The following is a 19,404-nucleotide window of genomic DNA, read 5'->3' as shown; positions in this document are numbered from 1 at the left end:
TAGGGTGTGAGCACCTCTATTTATAGAATTTTTTTAAGGTTGATTTGGATAGAGTTAGTGTTTAATTAGAGATCTTTTAATTAGAGTTGTGTTTTAGTTAAAATTATTTTAGGTAGAATTGTATTTTAATTAGAATTGTTTTAGGTAGAATTGTTTTTAAGTTAGAACTCTATTAAATAGAGTTATTATTTAATTAGAATTCTATTATGACTTTTGGTCTTATTTGATTGACTTTTAATGTTTTGACTTTAGTCTTAATTGATTGACTTTTAATATTTTGACTTCAGTCTTGCTTAATTGACTTTAATTTTGACTTTAGTCTCACTTGATTGACTTTAATACTTTGACTACAGTCTTTCTTGATTGACTTTAAATTTTTGGAGAACCCCCTTCCATTATTTCTTTAATTCTTTGGACCCCCAAATGGAGGGGTCCTTAAAGAAATATCCCACGAACCCTCAACAATTTTACCCGAAAGTCCGATTGATCGATTTTTTAATTCAAAATTTTAAATTAATTTCATCAATGTTTCACTTTAATTATTTAATATTTTATTTATTAATTTCAGAATTTTTTAATTATGAAAATTATGAAATTACCGTTTTACCCCCGGAGAGGACTTTTCACGTTTTAAGTCGGTTTTTAATGTTCTAGGATGTTTTAGAATCGATTTTTCGTAAGGAATTCAATGGAAATATTATTTTGTGTTATTTATGAAATTTTTTGTGTGAAATGATTGTGAACTTTATGAGGGGCATTTTCGTAATTTTGTCAAATTCTGTTAAAATTGGTGAAATGATTTATTTGGTTCCGATTTGTTATTTTATGTGTTCGAGAGAGTTTTCCTAAGCGTAACGTAGGCTCTAGGGTTGTTTTGAGGTTAGGGGTATTTTGGTAATTTGGTAATTTTTTAGTGATTTTTATCGTGAAGTTTCTTTTTGGTCTGCAAGATGATGATTTCTATGTTTCTGGGGTCGTATTTTCCTAGCGTAGCGTGGTTTCTAAGGTTTTGTCAATTCGAGATACCTCATCCGGATTTCTGAAACACATCTGGTAACAAAATAAAGCAATGGAATACACATCCATCATTGGGAATCATTGCAATCGAATTGACGAGTTGATTAATCAGGCGAGTGCAAAAATGGGGTGTCTACAGGGGGGTTCTCCAAAATTTTAAAGTCAATCAAGAAAGACTAAAGTCAAGGTATTAAAGTCAATCAAGTGAGACTAAAGTCAAAATTAAAGTCAATCAAGTGAGACTAAAGTCAAAATTAAAGTCAATTAAGCAAGACTGAAGTCAAAATATTAAAAGTCAATCAATTATGACTAAAGTCAAAATATTAAAAGTCAATCAAATAAGACCAAAAGTCAAAATCATAATAGAGTTCTAATTAAATAATAACTCTATCTAATAGAGTTCTAACTAAAAAACAATTCTACCTAAAACAATTCTAATTAAAACACAATTCTAACTAAAACACAACTCTAATTAAAAGAACTCTAATTAAACACTAATTCTATCAAAATCAACCCCTAAAAAAATCTATAAATAGAGGTGCTCACACCCTATTTTCGTATCAAATCATAAACCCTAAGAGAAGTAGCTCTAAAAGCCCCTAGCCTCTCATAAACCCTAGTTTTGGAGCCCTAACTCCTTACCTAACATCCTTTCTTCGATCTTTGCCTAAAAAACACCTAAAAGCCCTCCAAAAACACCCCAAAATCTATTAACAAACTCGAAGAATTCAGATCCAAGAAAGAAGAGATACCTTGCCTTGGAGATCGGAAATCAAATTCGGAGACAGAACGAAGCAAGAAGTACGGTACAATGAGTAATTTTTGTCGGATCTGAGGGAACAAAGTCTTTGCTATCGGAAAGGTATAACTTCTTATTTTTAATTTATTATTATCTAGGTTTTTTAGCAATGTAACCTATTTTGGAAGTTAGTAGAGACCGGCTTTGGCGGGGCGGGGTTGGTGCCTAACACTTTCCAACCCTGTAACATGATCCCCGAATTCAGTTTTTTCTATTCTAGATTAGTTCTTTATCTATTTAGAGTCATTGATCGGTTCCTAGACCGTAATAATTAGGTGGCGACTCCCAAACCTCAAGGGTCAAAAGCGGATCCGCGCACCCCGCGGATCGAGGGCGCTTTCAAATTCTAACTAAAATATAACTCTACCTAAAACAATTCTAATTAAAATACAACTCTACCTAAAACAATTCTAACTAAAATACAACTCTAACTAAAAGAAATCTAATTAAACACTAATTCTATCTAAATCAACCCTTAAAAAAATCTATAAATAGTGGGTCCTCACACCCTATTTTCGTATCAAATCAAAAACTCTAAGAGAAGTAGGTTAAAAAGCTTCCCTAGCCTCCCATAAACCTTAATTTTGAAGTCCCAACTCCTTACCTAACACCCATACTTCGATTTTAGCCTGAAAAATACCTAAAAACCCTTCAAAAATACTCCAAAATCGATAACAAAATTTGAAAAATCCAGATCTAAGGAAGAGATACCTTGTCTCTGAGATCCGAAATCAGATCCGGAGACAGAACGAAGTAAGGAGTACGGTACAAGGAACAGTCTTATCAAATCTAAGGGAATAGAACTGTTGCGTTCGAAGGTAAAATCCCTTTTATTTTTCTATCTAGATTTTTGTTAACAATATAGTCTTATTTGGGATAAGTAGAGACTGGAATTGGCCAGGTGGGGTTGGTGCCTAACACCTTCCAACCCCGTAATATGATTCCTAGATTCAGTTTTTCTTTAGTAGATTAGTTTCTTTACCCTTTTAGAGTCAGTATTAGGTTCCTAGACCGTAATAACTAGGTGGCAACTCCCAAACCTCAAAGGTCAAAAGCGGATCCGCGCACCCCGCCGATCGAGGGCGCTTTCAAGACCATTAAGCAATTTTTCCTAAATTAAAATTTGTAATATAATTTACATACTTTTTCATATTTCTTTATATCAGATCCCTATTGGATCAAACATGATTGATTCATTCTCGAAAGTTATATATGAAGTGGCAATCTTAAGATGACTCGAAAACCACACGAAGTTAGCAAGTTTTGGTCATAATAATGTCAATTCGTCTAACACAATTATTAAATGGGGATGGGTTTGGGTTTTGGGTGTTAACTTGCCTGACCTGTTTAGACACGTTTAGTTGTTCTGTCATTAACATGTAAATTTAAATATATTAATAATTATTTAAGAAATTTTTTTAGTGCTCATTTTTTTTTCTAAAATTCCCTAGAACATTTTCATAATACAATTTTTTTTTTTTATCAAATTCTATAAAATGTAAAAGGTGTTTTAAGATATTTTTAAATTAATAACTAGTTTAGTTTTGGTTTGACAAAGAAAAAATATTTTTTTTAATAAGTTATTTATTTATATTTATATCATTTTACTTGATTTTTTTCATTAAAATCTAAAGGTATGTAGTGTTTGATTTCTAACATTAGCAAAATGATCATCAATATGATTTAAGATCTTCCCAAGTAAAGCCATTATGTCTCATGTGATAATGAAATACATTTTGCTTAGCCAACAACAATAGCAACAACAATAATAGTAATAATATTGAAAAATACTTTCCCTACTAAGTTAGTAAGGAAAGTTTTCTGACCACATCACCTTATGGCATCAAAAATCATGATGACAAAATTCTACAAACTCTGAAAAAAAAAATTCAAAAAAAAAAAAAAAAAAAAAAAAAAAATATATATATATATATATATATATATATATATATATATATATATATATATATATATATATAAAATAAAGATTAGAATGTTATTAAATAGGTTATACATGGATTGAGTCAAGTATACCTATTTACAAATGGGTTGGGCTTGGGTTTAAGTTTTTGACACGAGTATTAAATGAGTTGGGCTTGGGTTTGGTAAATTTTCATAATACCTCAACACGACACATACTAGAACCAACCCAACCCATAGTCTTTATTTTTTTTTACAATTGATCAACAACACCACTTCATTTGTTTAGAAACAAAGCGGATATCTAAAAATATTTATCATATGATGGAGGGGCATGTTTAAATCATCCTAATTTTTACCAACTTGACAAAATTCCAATATTACTCGTCTCAAAGATATTTTATATATAACAATGCTAAAAATATGCCACCAGATTCATTTATACTCAATTGAATCACGAATCAGTACAAACAAACTAGTTCGCAATATGGTTTATAATGGGTCTGTCATTCATGAAATTTTTTATTTTAGAAGTAGAAAATCAACGTAGTGCAAAAGTTAAGAGATTTAGAACTAATAGAGGTATGAAATATCATTTTGTAGGATTTGGTAAAATTTTAAAGTCACTAGAAATTATTCATGAAACTACAATGCCTTATTCTCCAGAGATGAATGGATTTGTTGAACGCAAAAATAGGACTTTTACAGAATTAGTAAATGCCTTATTAATTAATTTTGGGGCACATAATAATTTATGAGGAGAAGCACTCTTAAAAGTTTGTTATCTTAATAGAGTACCACACTGAAAAACTAAATTAACTCTTTATGAGCTTTGGAAGGATAGAAAACCCAACATATAATATTTTAGAGTTTGGAGATGCCTAGCTTATGTAAGGTTAACTGATTCTAAAAGACCTAAACTTGGTGGTAGGGTTTCTGAGTGTGTATTTATAGGTTATGCTATTAATAGTAAAACTTGTAGGTTCTTAGACATTTCGAACAATGACATTATAGAGTCTCTACATGCAGATTTTTTTAAAGATAAATTTTTGTATAAATTTAGAAATCGTGGGTGTACTCAACCTCTTAGAATTGAAATATCACCATAATCTTTAACTATAGAACCTAGGGTTGAAGATTTTAGAAAATTTGGTTTGGAACCTTGAAAGAGTAAAAGGGCTAGGATAACAAAGGATCTTGGGTTAGATTTTCATGTCTCCACTTATGAAGAAGATCCTTCTACTTTAGAAGAAGCTTTGTCATCTCCAGATGTAGATTTCTACAAAGAAACTATCTCTGATGAGATGGAATCGTTGTTGTCCAATAAGACAAGGACGACAGTGGATTTGCCTCCAGATTGTAAACCCATAGGGTGTAAATGAGTTTTAAAGAAAAAACTTAAACCTAGTGGGTCAGTTGACAAATACAAAGCTAGGTTGGTAACTAAAGGTTTTAGACAAAGAGAAAATATATATTTCTTCGATACTTACTCTCCTGTCTTTAGGATTACATCTATTAGAGTGTTGATTGCTATTGCAACGATTCATATTTTAGTTATACATCAAATGGATGTTAAGACAACGTTCATGAATGGAGATCTAGAAAAAGAAATTTATATGAATCAACCTAAAGGGTATGAGATGTCTAGTCAGAAACATAAATTTTGAAAGCTAATCAAGTCGTTATATGGTTTAAAACAGGCTCCAAAACGATGGCATGAAAAATATTATCAAATAGTTCTTCCGGATGGATTTAGGATCAATGAAAGTAACAAATGTATCTATTTCAGATACGAGAATAACTCTTGTGCTTTGATTTGTTTATATGTAGACGATCCTCTAATATTTTGTTCTAATTTAGAATTAGTTAAGGAGACAATGGTGTTATTGTCTCAAAATTTTGATATGAAAGACCTCAGAAAGGTCAATGTTATATTAGGAATCAAAGTAACTAGAATTCCTAATGGTATTTATTTAGATTAGTCTCATAATATTGAGAAGATTTTGAGGAAATACAATTATTATGATTGTTAATTGATATGTACTCCGTTTGACCCAAGTGTTAGGTTATATTCTAATAAAGATGACAATGTGAACGAAAAGGAGTGCAAGTATTATAAAAAGCCTCAGACATGTTACAAATAGTACTAGACCTGACATAGCTTACACTACCTCAAAAAAGCTAAAATTCGCTACTTTTACGGTATTAAACTCGGCGGCCCAAGTCTCACGTTTATTGGGCCGACCCAATACCCGCAGTACTTAAGCCCAAGAAAATTATTCGACGGGCTAAGCCCAACGAACCACCAGGATTTTATTTATTTATTTATTTTTAACAAAATAAAAATTCGTGAATTTTCATCGAAGAACAGTACCGGACGAAAACTCATTCGATCTCTTGACTTGGAAGAACACCGAACGAAACTCACAGAGCCATTGGAGAACACCGAACGAAAACTCACATTAGATCTCCTGTTTCGATCGAAAACTCACATTCGATCTCCTGTTTCAATTTAAAACTCAAAAATCCTTGTTTCGATCGAAAACTGACAAATCCCTCAATCTCCCATTCGATTTTCTTTCTCAAGGAAAATGAGAATTTCTTTTCAATCTCCCGTTTCGATCGAAAACTCACAAATCCATCAATATTGAAGCATGATCGATGAATTTTTTATCTCTCAGAGCTCAAATCGAAGAGTAAATCAAAGTTCAAGTCGAAACACTAAGAACTGAAGCTCACTCATCAGTGCCACCGAACAAACCCTAAAAAAATCACTCTAGATCTCTCTTCTTCGTCTGAGGTATTGCTTAATTTCTTCTGATTTTGTTTCTTTGTTGTTAATCTGTTGATACATTGCTTTCTGATTTTATTTCTTTGTTATTATTCTGTTAATTTCTTCTGATTTTGTTTCTTTGTTGTTAATTTGTTGATACATTGCCTTCTAGTTTTCAATGAAAAATGGTAGCTATTTCAAAAAAGTAAAAGAAAATTTCCACAATTCGTGATACTAGGATTAACTGAGGGTTAGGCAGACCTATACAAAAGGAACAAAGACCATTACATTCTATTATAAGATTCTGTCCTCTACAACTTTGAAGCATCGGATTATGTTTTTGGGATGCCAAAAGGGGAGTGTAAGGCCTCTTAATGAGGATGAAATCCTTAATAACTTAGTAAGGCTAGTCACACTCTTACTAATATTGTTCTGGTGTCATGGTACACACCCTTTGGGGTTACTGACCTTCAGTACAAACAGTTGGTTCTCGCATTTAAGCCGTCCGATTTCGTGTTTTTTCGTTACTCAAAGGATATTAATTTAGATGTATACGTTATATTAGATATGATGCATTAACACTTAACATAAAATCTTTATTGTTTCACCACAGAGGTTGCCGCTTTCAATGAATGCAAAGGAATTTTCCATCATGATCTTGTTTTTGAACAGGACATAGTTGTAAGCATTGATTTTAGTTAAGTTTTTCTCATTTTGTAGATTTGGTTGGTCTTCTCGACATCTAAGGCCTACTTACATTTGTTTGCCTTTACTAGTATCATTTTCTTTCTATCTAAAAAATTTGAAGACACTTAGATATGACTTTGGACAGAACTGATGATAAAGATGATGATTTGCTTAGACATGTTTTATCTTCTTCAGCCATTATAATGATCACATTATTTGTCGTTGAATCTACAGCCCAATTGTTCCTCGAATTGTACTTGCAACCACGAAGCGGATGTCACAACGAAACCCATGACACTTATAGTTATTCTAAAAATAAATAAATAAAAGGGTAAAGCTTAGTAGTAATTAAAATCATAATAGAGAGAGAGAGAGACTAATTGAGTATTAGAGATAAGATTATGAGTACTACTTTTTTGGCAATTAATTGATACCCAATGCTCTAGTTTTAGTTCTCTCTCTTTATGCACACAAGGGGTACAACTTGGACAGGTCCAATTGAACCTTAAGCAGAGCACGTGGTGGAGTTTTCCTATCATGGGTGAGCTCGGGTTAGATTTGACCTCGTCGTCATAAACTAATAAGTTTTAGTTACTTTAAAATTTAAATGGATGGCTGAGTAATTACTTATTTATGAAGTTAGGTTCCAGACTCTCTTTTCATGTAAACAGTTGTTATTGAAGTAATGGGGGGGGGGGAGAGTTTTTTAATTATTGAATGAGAATCGACTATAGAATTTCTTAAATTCCACTGAATCTATTGGATTTTCCTGGATTAGATGGCCTAGGAGCCACTGTCGTGTATTTTGATAGGCATGAGGTAATTTCCATAAATCTCAATTCTGTTTTAGATTTTCCTAAGTTGAAACTGAATTACAATGAGTTATATATTGATATGCCATATCTTTTTCTCATGAAGCTTGGGATAAGAAATATGATTAGATTATATTAGCTTCTATTAGTTAGAATTTACATCTAACTTGATCTCTTTCTAAATTACTCTATTTAAACCTTTCTAGGGTTATTGAAATCTCAACCAACAACTAATGGAGTTCTCAATTTTCTATTATAAGGTGCTTGTCATATATAGATTGTCCTCTATGCATCATATCTTCTATTGAATTCCTAGGTAGGTAAATGAACTCATCTTCGATATGCATTTCAGCATATGAACATTAATTAGATCCAACACCAAAAGGCCAACTATTCTAGTCGGCCAAAGATTTAAATGATCAACATTGTGCCTCAACATTGTGGTTTGAGACTTTAACTAGAGAATCTAGAACCCTATTATGGGTTAGTTGACAAGTTTAATTGTAGCAACTTAAGTAGGATAAAGGATTTTGTTAATGCATCTATGAACCAAGTAGTTAGCTTTGGAGCTTTAAGATGAACAATCTCTCAAGGGAGATGTATGGTGGACAATATTGCTATGAATGTGTTGATGCAGCATTTTCCTAATTGCACTGGTAGCATAGATACATTTTTACAGGACACAATGACACATTTCTTGAAATACATGATGTACATGATTGTGGTATTACACAATGACTCTCTACTTTGTGAGAACTTGGCTTATGTTCTTATGAACTTTGTGCATGTGTAGGCTGTCGGGAAAGTACTCCCTGCACTGAATGGGAAACTGACCGGGATGTCTTTCCGAGTACCCATGGTGGATGTCTCTGTGGTGGATCTTACTGTGAGGCTGGAGAAGGCGGCCACTTATGACAAGGTCAAAGCTGCTATCAAGTAGGGATTGAAAATTATTTACTTCCTAAATTCCTTGTTGAAATAGTTAAGAGTGAATTATTATAAGTAGATGCCCAAGTACTATTAACAAAGATAGAAGCTTGGTAAATACTAGATCTTTGTGTTAAAGTAGTATTTTTATTTTATATTTTAATATCATTTCTTTTGATGCATCACCTTTTGGCCCTTACATTGATATTCAAGATCAGTAACATTTGGTTCTTCTTGATGTTTTGCTAATAACTTTGTCCAAGCCCAAAACTGCTGGTTATATTCCCTTAAAGTTTCTAATTCCATTCTGGGACTAGAAGATAAACTCTTTTGAAGTTTCCATGTCCCTAGGAAGCTTTTTGGTGTTACCCATTTGAACATCATTATTTTTTCAGTGAATAACTTCTAAATGGATTGTGTATGAGTTATACATGAGCAACTCTTACTAAACAAAGTTCTTGCTCTAACTGCATCTCATGGTTTTGGATTTTTTACAGCTCCTCTTAAGTGCACAAGTAGCTGGTCTTTTGACGAAAAACTTCAAAACCTTGTTTCCTCATGTTTGTTATTAAAACCTTGTTTCTTGAATGGGTTATTTTAAAATAAAATACACAACAAAACCTTGTTGTACAGTCTAATGATTTGAATTGACAAATGATTTTGAGTTTCCTGAATACTCTTTTCTGTTTCATTTCTAACTTGCATTGTTCATTCAGGTTATAAAATATTCCAGTGGTTGCAATCTTGCTGTTTATATCTGGAGTCTGGGATGTACTGTTTTGGAGATGGCCACAACAAAACCTCCTTGGAGCCAATATGAAGGGGTCAGTGATTTGATATTAAGATTCGGATTTTGAAATTTGACTCAAGTTTAATTGTTTCTTATATAATCGTAACCCTGTATTCAAATTATCTCTTTTCTTTCTTCTAATTAATTTTTTTTATGTTTTCTTGAACAATATTACAAAAGTTTAGAAATTTTTTTTTTTTGTTTTTAACGAAGGCTCGACAATTTCCAGTTCCATACATTGAATCACATCTCTTCATTTATAGTTTTCCTACATTATTGAATGATATCTCCGACATTAGTGACAAAAACAATCCAACTATTACTTTATTTTTTTATTAGAAGGGTATCTCGGCCAGCTTGTTTTTTTTATGAGAGACTAGTTAATCCAACTATTACTTATTGCACCCCAATTACTGAATTTTCTATAACACCCTAAATCACACCATTTAAAATGAGAACAAACATTTTCATACCAGAATTTTCCCATAACACACTCAGAGAAATTGTACAAGACACAAAATACATGGAATGCTACTATAGTGCTGCCTACAAAAGCCCATCAAAGAGCACCCTGAAAAGTTATAAGCCAAGAATGAATGAGGATCGAATATTCTAATAGAAATAAATTAATCTTTTTCAAAAGCAAGTCCATATAAGTACATCATAATCTAGATAATAAATTCACATGAACATATGATTATCAAGGGAGGGTGGCATTGATTATAATCTGTTGGGTTTGGTGATATAAAATCACCATTCTTTTGTTTCTAAGTGTTTGATGAGTTTTCCCACATTAAATGCATTGCAGGCTTTCAAACGTTTCTGCAATTACATTTAAATGTTTTGCCATATAAAATAAGAATGTGGCAATATGTCATTCATACATTGAAACTAGCAGACTGCATGTACAATGCACGTCTTGCTTAATGATATTATTTTTCTTTAATGATTAGTAGAGTTTTCTGAAAAATAAGAGTTTTTTGTTGTAATGGTAGTAACAGAAATGTAATTGAAAAGATATTTGGGTAGTAAATTAACTATTTTACTTCTGTGTAAATCATTTTTGTTATAAAGCATGAAGATTTTTAAGGATAATATAGGAGTTTTTCTTATTGATTAATTAAAAATTTTGTATTTAAATTAATAATTGTTGGAAAGAACTCAGCAAGAGCTCCTATTTGGGATACTTTGTAGAAATACTAGAATTCCTTGTGTAGAACATTGGAATGCTATAAATAGAATAATGAAATATTTGAAGAGAACTCTCGATTTAGATATTCATTATCCAAGGTTTCCCACTGATCTTGAGGGATATAGTGATGCTAATTGGAATACCCTTTCAGATGACTCAAAAGCTACTAGTGGATATGTATTTAACATTGGTGGTAGAGTAGTTTCTTGGAAGTCAATGAAACAAACTATCATTGCTTAATCCACAATGGGGTCAGAATTGATAGTATTTTCTATGGCAAGTAAAGAAGCAAGTTGGCTTTGGGTCTACTTTTAGATATCCCTATTTGGGATAGGCCTGTTCCGACCATTCTTATTCATTGTGATAGAACTGCTGCCATAGTGAGAGTACATAATCGTTATTATAATGATAAATCATAACAAATGCGTCGCAAACACAATAATGTGAGAGAATTGATAGCATTTGGTACCATAAAAATAAACTTTGTGAGATCTGATGATAATCTCGCAGATCCTTTGACTAAAGGTTTAGCAAGGGAAAAAGTTTAGAGTACATTGAAAGGGATGGAACTTAAGCTCATAGATAAATTACCAATGATAGAAATCCTACTTGGGAGCTAGAGATCCCAAGAATCAGGTTCAAAGGGAAAAATAAGTCATTGAGTAATAAGTGGAAGTCATGCACAAAATAGAGTTTTACTCTTAGTTCATCTCGATTATTTTAAAGTGCATGATATGCTTTGCAGCGATCAAAAGGTTGAGTTATGTAATTCTTAATGATGATTATAACTCATTATTGAGTAGGGTGATTAGCTGCAAAGGCACCATAGATAGTCTCGTTGATGAAATCATATAGTGTAGATAATGATGAGTTTTTAAATTCTTAATGAAGTCTATAACTCGTTTTTCGAGTATGGTGCATAGTTATGAGAGTACTCTTGATATACTCACCTACCTATATGAGTGTGGAAGTGAAGCCGCTTCCTATGAGAATGGGACTAATTCTTTATAACACTCATTATTACTAGGGTAAAGCACATGGTTGTAATGTGTTGGCTAGTGGAATTTACACTTAAAAGTGTTGTGTGTAATATGTGGTCTCTCTATTATTAAGAATTTGAGTTTAAGACTTAGTCAATCTAATTCTTATACTTTGAACATATTATTACTATATGAAGGTTCAAGTCATATGACACGTTCACTTAAGCACGATACTATTTTATCTTTGCCCAAAAGTATTATTTTATTTATTTGATTAAAATAAGTGGGGGGGGGGGGGGAGTGTTGGAGATATTTAATATAAAAAAATAATTTTTATAATTTATTATTATTAGTACTATTAGTACTTTGTTCTCTCTTTAACTTTTATTAATGGTATGGTACATTGATGGAAGGTAAGGATGATATTTTCCGTTTAAAGACAAGAGTAGAGCTTTTGGGTTGGGCCCAAAGTTTTTTCCCTAAGCGGGGAAACTCTACACCGAGTTAAATCAATGACACATACACACATGTGCACCGAGCCGAATCGAGTCAGATCGATGCAGTGAGGTGAGGTGATGTGTTTTTGAATAATTACTTATCTTTTTATTACGAATTGCATTTTGTAATAATTAATTATTTTTTACCGTTTGATATTAAAATATTTTTTTACCATTTGGACTTGATGCTCCTAATAATTCTTCTAGTTGTTTAGATTGTGCTAATTAAGGCATTAAAAATATATTAGCCATTTAGGATTCTATTTTCTATATATTCAAACTTAATCCCTAAGGGAAAGTAGATCTCTCCATTCTTTCTTTCTTCTTCGAGTGATCTTCTTCTTTATTGTTTTTCTATGCTCAAGCTGTGCTTAATTTTATTCTCAGTTTTTTCTTTTCTATTTTCTTGAATTAAAAATCTATTTTTTCTAGGTAAAGATTTTGGGTGTGAATTTGGATTCCTGTCTAAAGTGTAGTAAACAGAAGAAAATTTAGTTGCTATTGGGCCATTTTATCTTAGGGGTGTTGTGTCATTGTTCTACTTGCACGTCTGAAATTTTGTAGAGGCTCGAAACGCCTTAACAGAGAACGACTAAGTCCGTGCCTCGATTCAATTCAACTATCACTGTCTTGTAGGTCAGATAACAATACTCCTAAAGTTCTGATAAAAGTCAAAAGGATCAAGACTAGGTAACATCAAATTTTTTTAGTCTCTATCTTTTTACAATTGATCAACAAATATTTATAAGAACATGGAGGGGTATGTTTAAATCATCCTAATTTTTACCAACTCGACAAAATTCCAATATTACTCATCTCAAAGACATTTTATATATTACAATCCTAAAATATGCCATCAAATTCATTCATACTCAATTGAATCGCAAACCAGTACGAAACAAACTAGTTTGCAACATGGGTTGTACCAGGTCTGTCATTTTTGCATTGCAATGAATTTGTACAAAGTGATTTGCAACCCAATCATTCTTATTCATTGAATTTTGTAATTGGACTTAGTGAATCCAATAGTGAAGATATACTATACTTTAAACCACAAGATTACGTCTCCTACAACCTTCAAACCTCAAGTACAATCTAATTTTTTTTTTTTTTTGAGGAGAGTGAATGTTTTTGGATAGAAAATCCTTAAAATACATTGAAGATAATATATTACAGTTTGGAAACATGGGTGTATCTCTAATATTGAGCAAAATGTAGAGGTGCATCTTTAATTCATTTAAGATCATATACTCTCAGAATCGAGGGGTGAAACCAGAAAAAGCTAAAAATATTATTTAATGGAGAGAATAGGTACATGTTACAGAGAGCTGAAACTTGTTTTACTAATGGAGCTCTGCACCTCTCGAGCTCAAAGAATTATCTTCCTCCCAAGAGAATCTCAATCTCACCCAAAATTTCAGGTTTGTCCCCAGTTTCTTCTCACTTTACAATTCAATATCGAAACAAAGCCCTAGATTTTTTTTATTTTTTTCTATTTAAGAATTTATCTTTCTTTAGTTTCTTCTTATTTGTTTGTGAGAGGTTTAGGGTTTATCGTAAAGATCAAATACCCTAATATCAATTCGAGTGTTTACTTCACCGAGGTTTATGGTTTAGGTGCATTTTCCCCATTTTATTGTAGACTATTTGAACATGAAGACCATATTTTTTTTCATTATTTATCCCAATTAACACACTAGAAGTTGGACGTATGTGATATATAGGTGCATTGTAGAAAGGCCATAACTAAGGATAGATACTGGAGAATTTTGTATAGGTTGTTAACCTTTTTGGAAGATTTAAGTTTGATGGAAAGTTGGGGGCACAACGTGGTTTTAAAGATCATCTGAGACCGAGGAGACTCATCTCGATATGATTCAAGAACGAGTGGGATATTCTATTTGCATTGTCCTTCACAATCACTCATCCGATATGTCTCATCTGATATTTTTGAAATTTTTGATAAAAATAATTAAATATTTATTGTCTTAATGAAATATTATATTGTGCCTAAGCATCTTCTTATCCATTGTATTTTATAAAGGAATTACAATTATTTGAATATATATAGGTTAATAAATAATTATAAATCGAATTAAACTCTTTATCTCGTCCATACTAAGATTTAGAACTATGGGGCTCAGGGGAGAAGAGAAGCCGGATGAAGGGTCGGCAGGGGAGGGGGCATATTCAAAAAGAAGTTGAGACTTGAGATTGGTTTCTTGGAACTTGAGAGGTTTAGGTAAATAAGGAAAGGAGGTCCATTACGAGGACGTAGTTGTACCGCAAGAAACTAAGTTAGATCTATGGATGACAAAGTTGGCATAGAATCTTTGAAAGGGCCTTCTCAGTTTATGTCCCTTGTAGAAGTAATGAAGATATATTTCTTTGTGTATTCTTTAGCTTTTTTATGGTCCCACAAACATGAGGCCCCATTCATATTTTTTGAAACAGTTCGACGTTGGTCACTGCCCTTGGGACAATTTGCTTTAATGGTGATTTCAACTTGATCAGATTTTCTGGTCAGACAAACATGAGTGATTTCATTAAAACTTGTGGGTAGAATCTTCCTCTTGATGCCTGCTGCTGCTTCACATGGTTTAAGCCAAGAGAACCGAACTAGATTCTTATTATTGGACAGTTTTTTCTTTATTTTGATAGGTAATATTGGACAATTTAGTAGCTTTAGATTGTACACTTTATTTCTTGATGATTGAGTTATTCATTGCGCCCTTTCCCGTTCTAATTTGAGAGAATGAGGCACATGCTTTGAAATTTTATTAACTTATTACCATTTGGTGGGTGATTTCATTGGGCAGCAAAACTGGGGTATATGTTTCATTTGAAGTTGAAAGTTTCGAATGAGAAACTTACATGAATGAAAAATAAGGTTTTGCTTGGTCAATCGCCAAATTAGTTTTGTTCTTGAAGAAATAACTTACGGTGATAAGGAAAATGTTAGGCCCAAGTCCCTAGAAAACATCAATGAGAGGATTGAAATAAAAAATGGGTTCTCCAAGCTTACTAGGTTGGAATAGATTGGTTTGTGATAAAACTTTAGCTTTAGATGGTTGTAATGGGAAATACATATTGGGCTTACACCCATAGCTAAGTTGGTTTAACACATTGCGAAGTACCTTTGAGGTCAAGGGTTCAAGTACAGCTTACCCATCAAAAGAAAAAAATGAGACGTAAATAATATGTTTCTTCATCCCATCACAAGTGCTAGCAGGAGTAATGCTATTTTTTGTCGCATGGTTGATGGACCCCTTATAGAATAGGAGAAACTACAAAAGCCATGTTTGGATTTTATTCCGATCTTTATATGAAATCTTGCCATTTGAGGTCCACATTAAATGCCTTGAGTTTGATTGCGTCCATTTGGAACAAAAATGATTGGTTGGAGAGGACATTTGATGAGATTTCTAAATTCATTACTCACTTGAGGGGAGATTGACCCCCTAGTCAATGGAATGGTTGGATTACCACCAGTTTGCAGTTGTAGCACCTATAGATTTTTCTAACTTACTAAGTTGGCAGCTTTGTTGTCATGAAGATTATAACTTTGATTTATTTTTTATCTTCTTCAATTATAAAGTTAAGGGCTTCTGATTTGAGGATTGGTATTTACTAGGAAGGATATTGTATTTGGGCATGTCTAACTTTTTTATGCCTTGTATAGCTTGGCCTTTTTGTAGCTAGCAAGACACTTCACTTCTTTTTCTTCATCCTGTGTGGTGGGATTTTTTGGTCCCATTTCTCCTTTTAATTGAAAATTTTATTACCAATAAAAAAGTTTGACTAGATGCCAAACTAATTGTAATTTAGTGCTAATAGTTTGCATAGTCATAACTGCTTTCAAGATTCTAGATAATGTTGTTGTTAAAAATGGTATTCTAATGGACACTAGTACTTATATTTGAATCTCTCACTCTTTTTGTTTGCTCGACATGTACATTTGAGTCTAGTTAAATCTACACTTATTCTTACTCTTGGTGCTAGAGTCCCTATGAAAATCATGTGAGACAAATCAACCCACTGAATGAATGTCCATATCATGGAGATCAAGCTCACAAGAACAATCCATTTCGACATTTGTAATCTCATGGAAATATATGAATTGAAGGTGAAAAATCTAGGTGCTAAAAATTGGTATCCTATTCAATGCATGCCACCTGTTCATGAGGGGGCTCACTATCTTAATCATTCGATGTCTGCCATGTGTCTTAGCACTAGCTCCCTGTGTTTGAATGTTTGGGTGTCATAGTTGTAAGCATAGTCACCAAGTTGGAATATGGGTTTAAAACAGCAAGGGAAAACTCCTGAAAAGGGGAAAGAATCGAGAAAAACAACTGATAACTATAAAAAATAAATTGTATAATAATGTTATGAAATATGTAATATATAATACATTATTGAGTATTGACTGTATATGTTTCCAATAATGTAATATATAATGTTATGAAAAATGTTTCCAATATATTTTTGAATGGAAAAAAAAAAAAAAACAGTATTGAGTATTGACTATATATGCATATGACATGTTTCCACACATCATTATACATTTTAGGATGTTACCTTTTGAGCAAAATAACACACTATTGAAAAAAAAAATTTCATAACATTAATACATAATCATCAAATCCTACATTGAACAAAATTTATGAACCAAATCACAAACAACCATGAGGCCACAAAAATTGACCATAGTCCTAAAAGAAATGAGTTTTTTTTATTTTATAATAATAAAAAACGTGTTTAAAATGTGAATGTATTTAAAATTTAAAAAATGCTGCCTCTTTTATTATTATTTTTTAAATCATAGTTTTTATTATTTTAATGTTAAAGGTACAAAACACTTTTAAACGAAACTTCTAAAAATAAAATGGAGTTTTTTTTTACTTTGGTTGTAAGCATCGTTCTTTTATTTAATGTATTGATGGAAGTAAACGTGTTTATGGTGTGATGTACTGCAAAGTATATAGAGGCTATAGTAGTGGAGTTAGGGTTACATTATAAATTGCTAGCTATTACTCTCTTTAAGTTAGAGATGGATGGAGCTAGGAGGCTTCATGTATACTATCCGCACTCAGTGGATTTGAGCATCACCATGGATGTTGTCATCGGAGTTCTTCACTGGTGACTAACCACTTCACATTTTGGTGTCTCTATTTTTCTTCTTCACTACCCATCAACCATCTCAGTTGTGGCACACTTCTCAAGGCATATATGGTCACCTCAATTTTTTTTCGAAGCTACGGGTTACTAACGTTGGAAAGGACTGATTTGAGGGTATGATAGTCAACATGGCAGGACAACCATGTGGCCCCACCGATGGAAGCAGAAAACAGAAAGTAATGAGTAGGTGTAGATTTTGCCTAACTCTTTAATTTTATGGTAATCATTTTTTAGTGAAATCCTTGTATGCATTTCCTAGCAATTGCTGACCGTAACGACATAATGATGGAGCAATAACAAGTAAATAAATGGAAAAAGGGCTTTGAACAATCTCATAGTCATCTTCCACCTCTTACTTATCAACAAAAAGAAGAAAAATACCCATCTTCCACCTCGTCTCGTATCATAACCTTGTTATTTTACAATAGGCCTCTTATTATTATTGTTGTTGTTATTTTGATTTTTATTTTTGATTGGTAATTCTCTTTTGAATGAGATAAGTAACTCCGTGATGGTGGGTATTGAACCCAGGTCTATGTATCGTCGCCCATAGTAGGCTTTTCTTATGTTATTTCAAACCATTATGAAATTTTTGTTAGGTAATTTAATTTCAATATCATTCTAGGTGCTGATGGGGTCATTGGCTATAGATAGTCTTCTCATTTCTTTTGCTCCTTTCAGGATTGATTTATTTTGCTAGGCCCTTACTGAGATTTGCAACTTCTGAGGAGACAAAAGAGTCTCACTGAAGAACAAAACGTACCTTATGAAGCAATACCTACAGAAGAAGTACCAAAATCAGAAACTCTCATGGGTGAACAAATGCAGGCCTTTGAATTTTTAGAGAAGCTCAACATATAGGTTTTGTTCAATCTTTACCTTTCACATTCTGTCCTGAAGAGTAACTTGAAATTATATAGCACTAGATCTTTGTGCTTAATATTTACAACTGTCTAGCATATGATTTGTTGTTTTTTTTTTTTTTTTTTTTTGATAGGTAAACGGAAAGTACGAAGGACAAAAAAGGGAAGGTCAAGATGACAAACCCAAGAAATAGAGAAAACAATACTAGGATTCCGTTGCATTACACACTCTGTCCCAATGAAATAGGAAATCCTCAAAGAACACCCCATTAAACTCTTCATAAATCTTAACCAAAAAAACAGAAGGCCAATGACAGAAATAAAGAGATCATGACTTGAATGCGTCCTTCCTTCTAAGATTCTAGAGTTTCTTCCTTCCAAATACCCCACATGATCGCAAAAGGAGTAAGACTCCAAATCAACTTCTTCGATAAGCGGAAGCTTGACCCTAGTTGAATCCATTCCTTGAAGACACCTCTAACAGATCTCGGGGCACAATTAAATTCTTCAAACAGAGAAAGGAAATGGTCTCATAACTCCTTGCCACCAAACAATGCACAAACAAACGATTGGTTGACTCCTCATCTAACAAACACATGCAAGAGTAATTCGGATCACACAAGCCTCTTCTTCTCATGTTATCAAGCGTTGGGATTCTTTCGAGAACTGTTGACCAAACAAAGAAATCCACTTTAGAAAGCACCCTTGGGCACCAAACAAACAAAGAAAGCCACTTTATTTGTGTTTTTAGGTGTGGAGTTACATTATGTAACATCATCTTCATCTTCAACCTGAATTAATCATTCCTGACCAGTGCATTAGTGGTCTTCTTCAGTTATGCTGTGTATGCCCAAACTGGCTCATTCTCCACTGTCTTTCCTCTATTTTGTAACTAATTGGGACTAAATTTCTAAACTTGTGAGTTGAATGATTCTTCTTCATTATTATATATATTGCATTTTGGTGCAA

General features: G+C 32.6%; 1 long non-coding RNA gene across 1 annotated transcript; it reads left to right on the top strand.

Annotated features, from left to right (window-relative positions):
• Window positions 1-6,549: 6,549 nt before the first annotated feature.
• LOC147404976 (uncharacterized) lies at window positions 6,550-19,404 on the top strand. The gene is made up of 5 exons (XR_015178027.1): window positions 6,550-7,190; window positions 8,802-8,944; window positions 9,652-9,759; window positions 18,254-18,433; window positions 18,570-19,404. It is a non-coding gene; the product is annotated as an uncharacterized LOC147404976 (long non-coding RNA).

Source organism: Akebia trifoliata, chromosome 4 (genome assembly GCF_017979445.1).
Source record: "Akebia trifoliata isolate Shusen 1 chromosome 4, ASM1797944v1, whole genome shotgun sequence".
Classification (NCBI taxonomy): domain Eukaryota; kingdom Viridiplantae; phylum Streptophyta; class Magnoliopsida; order Ranunculales; family Lardizabalaceae; genus Akebia; species Akebia trifoliata.
This window is presented reverse-complemented; position numbering and strand designations above follow the sequence as displayed.